Source organism: Cupressus sempervirens, chromosome 10, assembly GCF_028749045.1.
Source record: "Cupressus sempervirens isolate cs-2001-9-10 chromosome 10, ASM2874904v1, whole genome shotgun sequence".
Lineage (NCBI taxonomy): Eukaryota > Viridiplantae > Streptophyta > Pinopsida > Cupressales > Cupressaceae > Cupressus > Cupressus sempervirens.
Genome location: NC_143127.1, coordinates 294,010,284 through 294,024,615, shown reverse-complemented (window position 1 = coordinate 294,024,615; position 14,332 = coordinate 294,010,284).

Genomic DNA, 14,332 nt, shown 5'->3' with positions numbered 1-14,332 from the left:
TTCTATCATTCAAGTAGGTTAAATAGTGTACCCTACATAGCAGTTGATGTTGGTTACAAAATTATCAAGAAAGATCACACTTATGATATTGCAGAGCTTCAACTACAACAAATAATGGAAAATCTTGGAGCCATTAGGAAAACAAAAAGTGCACAATGTAAATTTGGATCAATACTTGTGTGCATATTCTTCTATGTACAAAATGAATTCCCATCATTTGGCAAAGTTGGATGGAAGACAAATAGATTAGTAGCTGTCCAAATTAATGAGTATATTAAGCAAATGGTAGAGAACTGTGACACAGTTATGACAAGTTATTTTGAAGACTTTAAGAAGTCTATGAAGCAAAGATTGAGGATACTTGTTTCATTAGTTAAACAATACTATAATGACATATGTTTCCTTGTAGATATTGATTACACTTACGTACAGGCTGTTGTACCTAGGATTAGATGGCTAAGACCCTTAGGCTATGAAATCAATGTTGATGAAGCCTCAGCTGCCATCACTGTACTTCTAGCTAAAGAAGTTGATAAAGGTGCTAAGATATTTGGTAACTATGATGTAATGAAGTCTAAAGTTGAAACAGAATTAAAGATAGCCTCCACACTAAAGAAGAAAGACAAATTAGTGAAGAAATTGAAGGCAAAATTTGGAGAAGGTGTAGGTGATGAGGAAGAAGAAGATGATGAAGAGAATGAAGAAGAAGAAGAAGAAGAAGAAGAAGAAGAGGTACAAGCACAAGAACCTCTATCTTTGACGCAAGGCATGGGTGAGGACCAAGAAGAAGAAGGTGTCAAGGAAGAGAAAATCAAAGAGGCACCAACCCAATCAGCACCTAAGAAGCGAAAAGCCAAGGCACAACCTATGGCTAAACCAAAAGCAAAGAAGACTGTCAAGCCCAACCCAGCAAAGCCAACAGCACCAACCACTAGGGAAAGTAAAAGGTCTACTACTCAAAAGACAAAGAGCAAGAAAAAGAGAAAACAAAGGCTATTGAACAAAAGGGCCCAGTGCAAAAGAAATAGAGGAGAAAATACATTGCACAACCTAAAATAGATCATGAAAGAATAGAGTCTAAAGATACAAATCAGTTTAGAGTGGTAAGTCATGCACTTAAATCTAATCTTGAAAATATCTATGATAATGTTAAGGATAATGTAGATATGATAGGCTTAAAGAATATTGATTTTGGAAAACTTTGTAGAATAGAGAAAAATCTGATTGAAGAATCAATTTATGCAATGATGTCTAAGTTCAAGAATACTCCACTTGAACTAGACAATACAATGCCAAAGGAGTTGTGTACAATTGTTGAAAATAAGTGGCATTACTGCTTAAACCTGGAGAAATGAATAAGGGAATCAACAATAGCCCAAGTGATGCTAGATTTGACAAAAGATCAAATTATTAAAGCTAATAAGAAGTAAGAAGTATGGTAGTAGATTTGCACCTAAATATAGGGCATTCAACATACTTCAGAACAATATTGAAGATGTTGTGAAGAAATCCACTCAAATGTGGAAATTAATATATGGTCTGACAATAATTAAAGAAGGAAAAGAGGATCGCTTTGAGGGAAGAAATAATGGAGATGAAGAGGAAGACAAGGAAGATGAAACAATAAAAAGAAAAGATGATACTACTATGGAGGAGACACAAAAGAATACAACTAAGATGGCTATAGCTGAAGAGTAGTAGGAAGAATAGAGTGTGCAAGACACACAAATGCCAAGCATGAGCCCTCCACATGACACAAGCATGCCTACAGACACTATAATTATAAAAGATGTTATTGGTAGCTTAGCTTAGAACATCAACCCTTTAACTATAGAAGATATCAAGAAGATTCTTGACCAATCCACACAACAAGCCAAATTGTGTGAGAATCCAATATTGGTCAGTTTTGATGAACTTGAGAAGGTAGTAGCTGACATTACAAGGGAAAAGGTAAAAACGCAAGAACCACCTCCTGTTATCCCTTTAGCAACTAGTGCTCAACTTTTGGTGTAAACATCAAAAGAAACATCTACAAAGGATGACACTACTATTAGAGTTGAATAAACATAGACTGCAACAATGGAAAAAGAAGAAGAAATAGCCAATGTTCAACCTGATGCATAGATACAAGGTGCAAGATAGATCATTGTGATTGATGGAAGCAGATCTGAAGAAATTAAGGACATATCAAAGGAGAAGGAGCAAGAAGCCACTCAAGCATTGGTAACATTACCAACATCTGGCACTCCTACAAAATTTCTTTAGGATTTGAGCATTGAAGTTGTACCACTACAGATCTCAGCACTAGGCTCAAGTTCATCCAAGGTTGCAAAGGTAATTCACTATGGAGATGCAACTCTAGATGAAGAAATAGTGATACCTAAATATGATTATGCAACCATTACTTTGGAACAAATAGGCTTCATGCAACAAGCCTTGGAAAAGAAGAAAATCAAGAAATAATCATAAAGGAGTATAAACAGAGGCAAGCATTATAGGCAATAAAAGACATTTTCTTAGATGCTTTCAGTTTTCCTACACTTGAAGAATCAAAGCCAATATTAGAACAACTATCAAATATTGTGGAATAGGTGAATAATGAAGACCAAGATAGAAATGCTAAACTTATGGAATGGTCTAAAAGGAAATTTCAAGGGAAAGTTTATGAGAAGATATCTAGTGACATGGCATTGGCACAAGTACAATTGGCTACAAAAATTGAGAAAGTGAAGAAGCTACTTGAGAACCTATTCTCATTGTACGATCCCACACTCTTCACACAAGAAACAAGCCATAAAATTTTGAGTCTAGAGAGAAAATTGAAAATCTTAGGTATGCAATTACCTAAGAACCCAACTCAAAGTAAGAAGCATTTTCACTCATTGCTTCAAACACAAAGTCAACTAGCTATGCTAACAGCAGAAGAGGCTAATATAAGAGCCAAATTGATTAACATCCAAGCCTCCCTAACCCCTCATATGGAGATACTCCATGAGGAACTAGGATATGTAGAGACTTTGATGAAGAAAGATCCAAATCTTTCAACATTAGATGGACTAGTTCACCTTGCAGCAGAGATAGCAATCCAAATTAAGTCATTAGATGTTTCATGTGACAACTGGGATGCTGCTCTAAAAATTATAATGGAAGTCCACAAAAAAAAATTGGACAAATACACAGTCAGTGTATAAACCCTTTGACATAAGTGTCAAAAAGGGGGAGATATAAATAAAAATAAGATAAATATGCAAGGGGGAGAAATAAGAAAGGGGGAGATAAAGAAAAATAAAGAAAAGGGGGAGATAAACCAAAGGGGGAGCAAACAGATGAACAAAAAAAGAGTAGAAACATAGTATATCAGATAAAGAATATCAACACAATTGAAGTCAAAGAATATCAGCAAGAGACAAATCTACTCAGAATGGAGAATAGATTTTTGGACCTAATGCAGGCACATTAACTCAAGAGGAGTTACAAATTTTGAGGTATATAGTCTATTATAGAATTTTGAAATTTTGAAGTTTTGTATATATGTCAAGCTATGAATTTATTATATTCGCGAAGATTAGATAGTTATGAATAGACAAGTGTTTTTGACACTCATGTCAAAGGGGGAGATTGTTGATCTCAGATTGGTTTTGACAACTTAGAATAATATGTAAATATAGGCCATGCCGAGTGATTCAAGTGCCAAGACAGTTGATGCCGAGCAATTCAAGTGCCAAGCAAGATAGTTGATGTTGAGTAATTTAGATGCCAAGCCAAAAATAGAATTATAGTATATGTTGAGCATCAATAACATCAAGTGCCAAGTAACACAGATTGGACATAGTTGTTTGTGATGGCACAAATAACTATGTAAACAATTTTTATGTTGATTTATGGATAGATCTCAAAGCTTTGAAGATAAGGACAAATCTATTTGAATTCCCTATGCAATCACATGCAGCAAATTAGAAAATAGGAAGAGTTAAACGACAAAAAGGATGAATCTCAACCGTAGATTCATACCTAACACTAAGCCACCAAAGTCTTTATAAGGAAGACGAAACCCCAAACATAAAGGAGTCTACAGATGGTCGAGAGAGAGAAGTGATATCAAGATGTGAATGAATGAATTGTTCAGAGATCATTCAAGGTGACTTAGAAGATCAAAAGAATTACAGTATCAATTTACAGAATAGAGGATCAAAGACACCACATTGACATGTCAAATCAGAGAGGATCAAGAAGGACAAAATTGTGATCTAAAATCAGCAAGTCAAAGTTGTAAGTTGTATCAGATCAAATACTCTACTGTACTCTCTAACAATTGTATCAGTTAGTATAAAGTCCTTTGGACTAAGGTTGATTTAACAGTCATTAGAAAATCCTTCAATAGGGTGATATTCCAAGTGAATGTTCTAAAGTCCTTCAAATAGGCACACTTCTAACAGGGTGTTAAAATCCTCTAACAAGGTGGGACTTAACAGTCTTTGTAAGTCTTTAATAGAGCAGGCCTTTTACAGGGTAGATCATGTATCATGGTCAAACTTATTGTAACCGTAATTGGTGACACTTTACTACTGTAGTAGTGAAGAATTGTGGGTGTCATCCCCACCCCAATTTTACCTTCTCATTTGGAGGGTTTCTGGATAATCATATATGGTGTCAAGTGTGTATGTGATTACATGTTTTCATGCATTTACTTTACTAGTTATTTTCAATTCATATGTTACATGCATCTGATGAATGGTTAAAAGTTTTAGTTGCTAAAGTTTGAAATTCTGATTCACCCCCCCTCTCAGAAGTGTATGGTTCCCACTTGTAATTCCAACATAATATTGTTGAGTCTTAGGGGGCATCATCATTCAAGTAGCATCATCAAAAAGATACTTAGAAGAAGCTTGGATAGAAAACTTTGGTCTATAATATGGTATTGTACATTGGTCATAATCAAGAAGGCTTTACAGCCTAGCATATTAGATGTAATTGAATCTCTTTTGTTAATAAAATGGTTCCTTACAATTAGGGGCTAGGTCATCTCCTTCGGAGACTCACCCGTCTTGTAATGCATCATACATACACTCACACACAGATACACACACACACACACACATATATACATATGTATATATGCATATATGTGTATATACATATATACATATGTCTATATATGCATATATGTAAATATATACATACATATATGTGTGTGTGTGTGTACATATGTATATATGTATACATATGTAGATATGTATGCATATATACATATGTACACATACATATATACATACACACACATATGTTATGTATATGTATCTATGCATGTTTGTATATGTATACACACGCATATCAACTCTCTCTTTATTTGTTGAGCCTCTCTCTCTCTCTCTCTCTCTCTCTCTCTCTCTCTCTCTCTCTCTCTCTCTCTCTCTCTCTCTGTGCTCCTCTATTTCAATCTCTTCGTATTTATTCTCCTTCTCTCCATACACCTCTTCTCCATCTCTCTCTGGTGCATACATATTCCTTCTTCCTCCCTCTCTCCATATTGCAAACGTAACATCAGATTGCTAGTAACAAAGGTTGATTATCTTCCTAATTAGTTTGGGTCATTTTAAATTTTTGTTTGAATCTTTTTAAGTGGATGCATAGTTGATTTGAAGTTTTCACTTCGTAAATGATACATTTTTTGCATGTGTGTCATTTTCTTAAATGGACTACAAATTGATATCATGTACTACACAAACTAATGCAAAAAGAAACCAGTGTTTTCCCTGACCTTCACTTTTAACATACCCATTTCACATAAATGTGTTTCCTAAAACTTTATATTGTTAAATATATGATATTAACAATCATAGTTTATGTTTGCATAAAATATACAAACTCAAACTATTTAAAATAATTACAAGTTAACTTTATACTCTAATAACAATATTTTAATTGCATAACCTTTATATGTGAAAAAAAAACTAAAACTAATTTATACTCCATAGAAATTTACATTTGAGATTCTATTACCTATACTCATACATAGTATATTCTCAAAAACATCATAAACTATTGTCTACTCTTCGATTACTTGTATTTTAAAGATCGAAAAGAAGAATTGGACATTATTTTATTTTATATTAATGACATGTCAAATTGAACTAGTACAACTAATTAAATGATTTTAAGTGACACTTTATCTCTATAGACTAATATTTTAAATATGCAAAAAGATATGTATATTATATTCATTAGACAAAATTTACCTAGCACTCATATAATATTAAAAACTATAGATCATCCCCCCCACCTCATGTGACATCTTTTTAAAATCAAGTCTAATTACTTTTTAATTAGCCCTAACATAAACGTGCTTCTTATGTTTATTTTTTATGAACATGAAAACGGGTTAAATAATCCGTTGTAACATTATGTCATCCCGTCCGGCAAATCGTATACGTAAGACAATGTGACGTAAAACGCAGCCCGATCATGTGCCAAAATTTACATCAAAGAGGAGTCGTTATTATTATTATTTTAATAATAAAAGCACATTTTAAAAAAAAATTAATGTTGGGGTTGTTAAACAAATCACTTTCCTTCACTTTGCATCAACAACATGATTTTCATATGTTTTCAAAATAATAATAGGTGAATGAGACTTTTTATCATGATTTATGTCATGTGAGTTTTACAAAATGGCTCATGCACTTTATCTTTGACAATTTTAAAGTTTGTAGTCGCTTATAAAATTGCAACTAGTGTCTTAAAATTTAAAAAAATAAGGTGAACTTTTCTTATGAGAGACAAAAATATGATGTCAATTTTATTATTTATTAAAGAGAAAAGTTTGCTAGACTTCACTTGATACGCTCTAATCTAATTGTTTTTATATTAAATCTTGGTCATGAATAGATTTGAACATATTTAGTTAGAGATTGGTTGGTCCGCATAGATTTGAGGAATCTCTAATTTATTGTACTTGTTCATTCTCAAACATTTAGTTCTTATAAAATATGGATAAGGGTAAAAATAGCATAAACTAAGAAGCATTTCATCATTGTCTAAAAATGTTTCCCATAGGTCACTATCCATTACAAATGAATATTTTTTATGTCATTAGGTCACATACAACATTGTTATCTTCTTATTGAACTATCACATTGATATACAACTCTAACATACCTTCAATAACCTTGAGTACTTCAAATGATCAATAATCACCATTCTCAAGATCTTAATGAAAACTTCATACAAACCTCTAGATCATCAAGAACTTGTAGTCAACATTAACCAAGATGAACAAGCTTGACAACATAGTAAAAAATAAACATGATGCAAGGTGCTTTCCCTCTCACAACTACAATAAGGGTCACAATACAATGATCAACACAACTCTTCTAAACGTAGTTCTACATCAAGGCATTGCATCTTTCGAGGAGCACACAATTTTAAGGTACTATCAAATCATAAACCCAAACTTGATTTTTAAGGGGAAAAATAAATATTTTATCTTGAATGAAATTCCAATGCAAAAAATATGCATTGTTTCATTCCATCTAGAAGATGGGGCTATACTATAGAATCAACATGCTTTCACCCCAATACGGGAAGTCAACTTGGGAGAATTTTTGCAATAGTCTCTAGTCTAGTATGGACATAGTATTAGTATGTGTTGCACTAAAGGCTAATCAAGAGGCTTCAACCGAAATTAGGTTTAGTGAGGCATGGTTCGGTTGAATGATGTCATGCCGAACATTTGTGGCACCATATGATGCCAATGTGGCAGTGATAGTTGGACTGAAACAAGGCTTTCAATTGGAACCTCAAAAAACTATATAAACAAAAAGATGCCCTCTAGCGGCTCATTTGTACTATGGTTGATTCTAAGATTCATGGAGTGGGGAGGATCTTAGAAGATCTTTGGCAAAAAAATGTACTTTTTAAAAATTTGTTTATTATATTTTTATGATGGTTCTATGTGCTTTAAGTAATGTGTTATGTATTTTTGTAACTTAGATAATTTACATTGAAGAAAAAATGTAAAACATTGTAATTTTTTGTTATTGTACAATTATAATGTTGATTTATTTTATTTTTAAATTTGGTTAGTTTACTTTGGAAATTTTAGTTAATTTGTTTAAAAATATTAGAAAAATGTTGGAACAATTACAAAAATAGTAGAGAATTTACAAAATATATTTAAACTTTTATACATAACATTCAGGACATTATAACCGTCATGAAATTAAAGAAAAAATAACTATTCAAGATATTCATACCTAATTTAAGCCTTGATATAAAATTAAAACAATCTAACATTAATCCTAACCTCACTATAACCCTAATTAAGTGATACTTGGAAAATAAACTAGTTGAAAACTTTAATTCACATTATGCATAAAATATTCAACATGAGGTCATTGCTTCCATTGCCTAAACATGATAAAGAAAATCCTTTAAATCAAACCAAAATATAAACTATACAAAGATTTCCTATAATTACACATGAAAAATTAGTGTTCAGGAAATAACCACATGTCAAATATCAATACTAGAAATAAACGGCCTAAATGCAATATTACTACGCACTTGAGAAAAGTTGCACTTCAAGCAACTACATCAAAGCCTCCTAATTGTAACCTTTTACTTAACCATATTTCAAACCTAGTTAACCAAGTCTAAGATCATAGATTATGAAGATTAACCCTAATCGTAATCCAACCCTAGCCATAATTAAGTTAAGTTATAAAATTGAACTAGAACCCTAATTTGATAACTAGGTTGTTAACTTTAAGTTTTTTGGGGGTGAGTGCACCAAGATGGTGTACAAAAAGGGGGTATAAGTGGACACCTTTTTTTCTGAAATCAAGTAAACCTGAACTTGGACAAGACATTTGAGGGTCATCCACTAAAAATGACAAGACATGTAAAACATATAAATTGTAGTACTTTGAATCTACTTTCTAAACTATTAGAGTTTTTACAAAATGAATAAGATTAGATGGGTCAAACCCTATGCACACAAAAAATAGTTCCTAGTTTTTAAAGAAAACATAACATAGTTGTTTTTCTGTGCAACACAAAAGACCAAGTTATATTTAGTATCTTTACACTGATAGGTGTTCCCTATAATGGAAGAAGGATCATGAAATATTTTTTGTCCATCTTTCTTTACCTACTTCGAATCCCTACTCAAACACCAAACAAAACCGTCACCTTAATCACAACCGCATTCAGCTCCAACACTACAACACTCAATCACCCAAACAAATCTATCATCATACTTAGAGCCACATAGTAAGTAGTGGCATGGACTATGAAAATATCATTACTATTACTCTGGGATGGGAATTGAGGTCGAAATCAAAATAAATGCCACCAAAACTAGTGAGCAATAGGAAGAGTTTTGTCCACTATTATTACTTTGTGTGTACTACTCTTAATTAGAAGTCAGGTGGAGAAGCAAAATTTGAAACTAGATTTAGTACCATTGAAGGTTCGTATGAAATCAGTCAAACAATTAATTGATCTACTCATTTACTCCTCTATTATAAGACAAAAATTTGCACTTAGGATAACTAACATAAAATAAATGGTAAACTAGTGTTGTCCATGATTCTTGGGAAGATGAAGCTATTCAAATTACCAATAGTGATGCCTACCAAATGGGCTTTAAATTATTCCTTGCCACACATGATAATACAAGGTTGGGCATGGTGAATTTTGACAGAATAGAAACAAACTTACTTTGAAAACCATATTGTAGAGAAATTAGAGCCACATTCAGCTAGACCGAGTTATTTTGATGACGGAAGTAACAGTGGGGAATCCGTCACAGAGGTGAAAAAATAGATACAACTACAATTTTTTGTCTTTAGTTTGACATCTTCATGTGACCTTGTCAACCGGTTTCACATCAGGTTAGATCTACCCAATTACGTAGTTAACTGCAATTTGACTTTTGCATTGATATTTTTGCGATAAATATCAATTATAGTTTGACAGTTTGTAATGATCACTTCAGGCTGCCAACTATAGTTCTTTGTTTTAACCCTTCTTAGACTTGTACTTTGTCATCATTTTTCAACTACGACTATAGATCAAAATTAAATACGTGTGGCTGACAAGTCCAGTTCTCCATTTTAATCCTTTAACTACTTGCAGTATTTCATCATTTTTCCACAAAATAGAGACATTGTTATTGGAAAAAATCTCATAAATGGTAAATCTACCATTAACTCTTCACACACAATATCCTCACAGAAATTGAGCGCATAGGTTAGTGAATTTGTTCTTTCTTTTTATTATTTTGAATAAGTTTTGTTCAAATGTATCATTTTACATTAGTTTCTTTCAACAATCAAATCATGTGGATATTTTCTTTTCTGCTCAGTTATATATGTATAAAAAATTAAAATGTTTTATCATATTCGTTGATTTTCTAATTTATTATATTCTAAAATTCTTTCTAAAATATGTGAAGTTGTTCATGAGAATGTTGATGGGCGTGCACTAAAACCGTTGCTCAGCCAATGTTGGCTTGACCATGTGCCTATTCTTTTTGCCATGTTAGATTTATGTTTTTTTGGTTTATCTATTTTTCTATTTTTAATTAGTGTAAAAAATGATATAATTTTTTAATCATTACGCATTATCTTTGCAAAGTTTTTTGTAATATATTAATTGAAAAGTATTTTTTTACTCATATAAGATATACATACAAAATTAATTTAAATTTTTACTTTACAAAAAAAATTAATATATTATATTTAGTTTGCTATACTTAGCTTTAATTTGTATCTATTATCTTAAATGGTTTATGATTTCATAAATTATACTATTTTAAAAATTATTCATTCAAATTTGTTTTCCTCTATTCTTTAGAAAATATAAACATCTTCAGTGCTATATTTAGATGCGTATTTTATTTTTACCATTTTAGATTCATGTTTTTATGGCTTTTCTATTTTATTTTATTTTCATTAGTGTAAAAAATGTTATAATTTTGTAATCATTAGGCGTTATCTTTTCAAATTTTTATTTATTTATTAATTGAAAATTAACATTCACTCATATAAGATATACATACAAAATAAATTTAAGATTATTTTTAATTTTTACTTTAGAAATTTTTTTTAATATATTTTATTTAGTTTGTTAGTTCTTAGCTTTATTTAGTATCTATTTATCTTAAATGGTTTATGATTTCATAAATTATACTACAATCTTATTTAATCATTAAATTTTTAATTTTTTTTAATACTATTGAATTTGTTAATTTAATATAAATATTTTATTCAAATAAATCACATGCACAAAATCACAATATCTTCAAGACTAATACTATATTGATAAGTAGGAGATAATTTCCACAGCAAGTCAAATTGTGATATTGCTATTAGGATTTAACTGTGTGATTTTTGAGTCAAACTCATTGACCCATATTTCATGAGTAGTGATTCAACATGAATCTATCTCTCATGAGAATAAATGGAACACTTAGCACTCATTGGATCTAGGTGATGCTCATAGGGGTGAAGTACTGGAACTTCCTGGGAGGTCACCCATCCCAGTACTACTCTATCCTAAGTGCGCTTAACTACGAAGTTTCCTCCATGGTTAAACCCAAAGCTTGCAACCCCATTTTCAAAACCTTCACCAAGTGTTGTGCCTTATGAACCATTCATTAGAAATCCCCTTAAGCTCATCAATTGATAAGTAGGAGATAATTTCTACATCAATTCAAATTGTGATATTGCTATCAGGATTTAACTGTGTGATTTTTGAGTCAAACTCATTGACCCATATTTCATGAGTAGTGATTCAACACGAATCCATCTCTCATGAGAATAAATGGAACACTTAACACTCATTGGATCTAGGTGATGCTCACAGGGGTGAAGCACTGGGACTTCCTGGGAGGTCACCCATCCTAGTGCTACTCCAATCTGAGCACGCTTAACTATGGAGTTTCCTCCATGGTTAAACCCAAAGCTTGCAACCCCATTTGCAAAACCTTCACCAAGTGTTGTGCCTTATGAACAATTCATTAGAAAGCCCCTTAAGCTCATCAATTGATAAGTAGGAGATAATTTCTACAGCAAGTCAAATTGTGATATTGCTATCAAGATTGCTATATGTGTTATGTTTGTCAAGAATCATATATTAGAATCAAGTATCCTAAAGTTCTAAAGGTCCTATATGCAATAGATGTACACAAGAAAGAGGAATTCATAGATTTTCATCTTCAAATAATATATATCCTAGGCCACAAGCAGAGGATTTTTCAAATTTGACACAAGTAACGGAAATGTTGATTGCACGTGTAAGCCCAATACTACAAGTGACACATGCAAAAGTTTCTGGAGCAAATTTTTTAGAAACTTTACAACTTTTGAGCAATTTTTGCTCTTGACATCTTTTGGTCAAATGGATCCATCTAGTACTATTCTAGGACCCTAGTTAATATTCCTAGGATGTATTAAGTAACCTAATACCTCAATTTCCCATCCCTAACAACTTTTAACCTATTCAACAACTTTTGGCTCATTAAAAAACTTTTGACCAACTTAGGACCTAATCAACAATTTTGGCTTTTCCTAGCAATCCACAGCTACTCTATTAGCTCAAGTTTTTTAGGTTTAGGCTAGGAACAACCTCATTTCAACCACAATGTCCATCTGATGGTATCAACCACACTAAACAAAAGCATCCCTAAGGGTCTTTAAGCACCATCAGGTTGTGATCTTTAGTTGGGCATTTCTCTAAGCTCATGTAAGGTATTGATAAATTGTCAGGTAGTACAAGATCATGTTATCTAGGCCAACGATAGCCTATCTCAATTTTTAGAGATTTGACTTTGTTTGGATTTGGCATCCGTATCTCACCTATTGCCAAAAGTTGCAATGTTGCTAAGTTAAAATGATCAAGGTTGTGTATATTTCAAACCATTGGTCCTAGATTGAATTGGCTGCTCCATTAGCTCTGGTCTATTAGGTTCAAGCTAGAACCAACCTCATTTTATCCACAATGTCCCTCCAATAGTATTGATCACACTGAACAAAAGCATCCCTAAGGGTTTCTAAGCACCATTGGGATGTGATCTTTGATCAGACATTTCTCTGAGTTCATGCAAGGTATTGACAAACTATCACGTGCTATAGGATTGTGTTATCTAGGCCTATAAAAACCTATCTTAGTTTTTAGAGATTTGACTTTGTTTGGATTTGGCATCCGTATCTCACCTATTGCCAAAAGTTGTAATGTTGCTCAATTAAAATGAGAAAGGTTGTGTATATTTCAAACCATTGGTCCTAGGATCGAATCATCTTCTCTGTTAGCTCAATTTGATTGGGTTTAGCCTAGGACCAACAGTTTTTCAGCCACAATGTCCCTCCAATGATATCAACCACACTGAATGGAAGCATCCCTAAGGGTCTCTAAGCATCATCAGGCTATGATCTTTGATCAGGCATTTGTGTGAGCTCGTGCAACGTATTGAAAAACTATTAGGTGCTATAGGATCATGTTGTCTAGATCTAAAACAACCTATCTTATTTTTTAGAGATTCAACTTTGTAGGGATTTTTCATATGCATCTTGCCTATTGCCAAAAGTTGCGAAGTTGCTTAGTTAAAATGAGCAAGGTTGTGTATATTTCAATCATTGGTCCTAGGATCAAATTGTCTACTTTGTTAGCTCTGGTTGGTCAAGTTTATCCTAGGACCAACCTCATTTCAGCCACAATGTCCCTCCAATGGTATCAAACACACTGAATAAAACCATCCCTAAGGGTCTTTAAGCACCATTGTGATGGGGAAGGCTAGGATAGACTAGCTAGTCTATGCTTCTCATCCAACAATAGGATCTTGGTGTTTTCTCTACACCTATGTGGTCTATAGGATTTCCTACAACTTAGAACATCCCCTGACCTTCCCTAATCTTCCCACCAGCTGAAAATGATCAAATCTTGCTCCATGACTCACTTATCCTCCTAGGAGTGCAATTCTTCCAAAATGCATATGTAGGTCTACTAGGGTTCCACGGTAACACCCAGCCCAACCAAGGTTTTGATGAGTTTTAAGGTGCTATTGAAATACTTTTAGTATGCTTGAATGGATGGTAACAATGGGTTCATACCCGATTTCTTGGTTTCTTCACAAAAAAAGGCTAATAGAAGAGCCCCAAATTAGGCCTCCACTCGGATTTATAAGGCTAATAACGTATTACCCTTAAGGATTCATCATACCTAGCCTTAATAAAATTTGTTTCATATGTCACATAATCAAATATTTTTGAGGTTTTAGGCCACCAAAAAGTCATACAACAATAATGGTAAAAATGAGAGTTTTGAAGGGTTT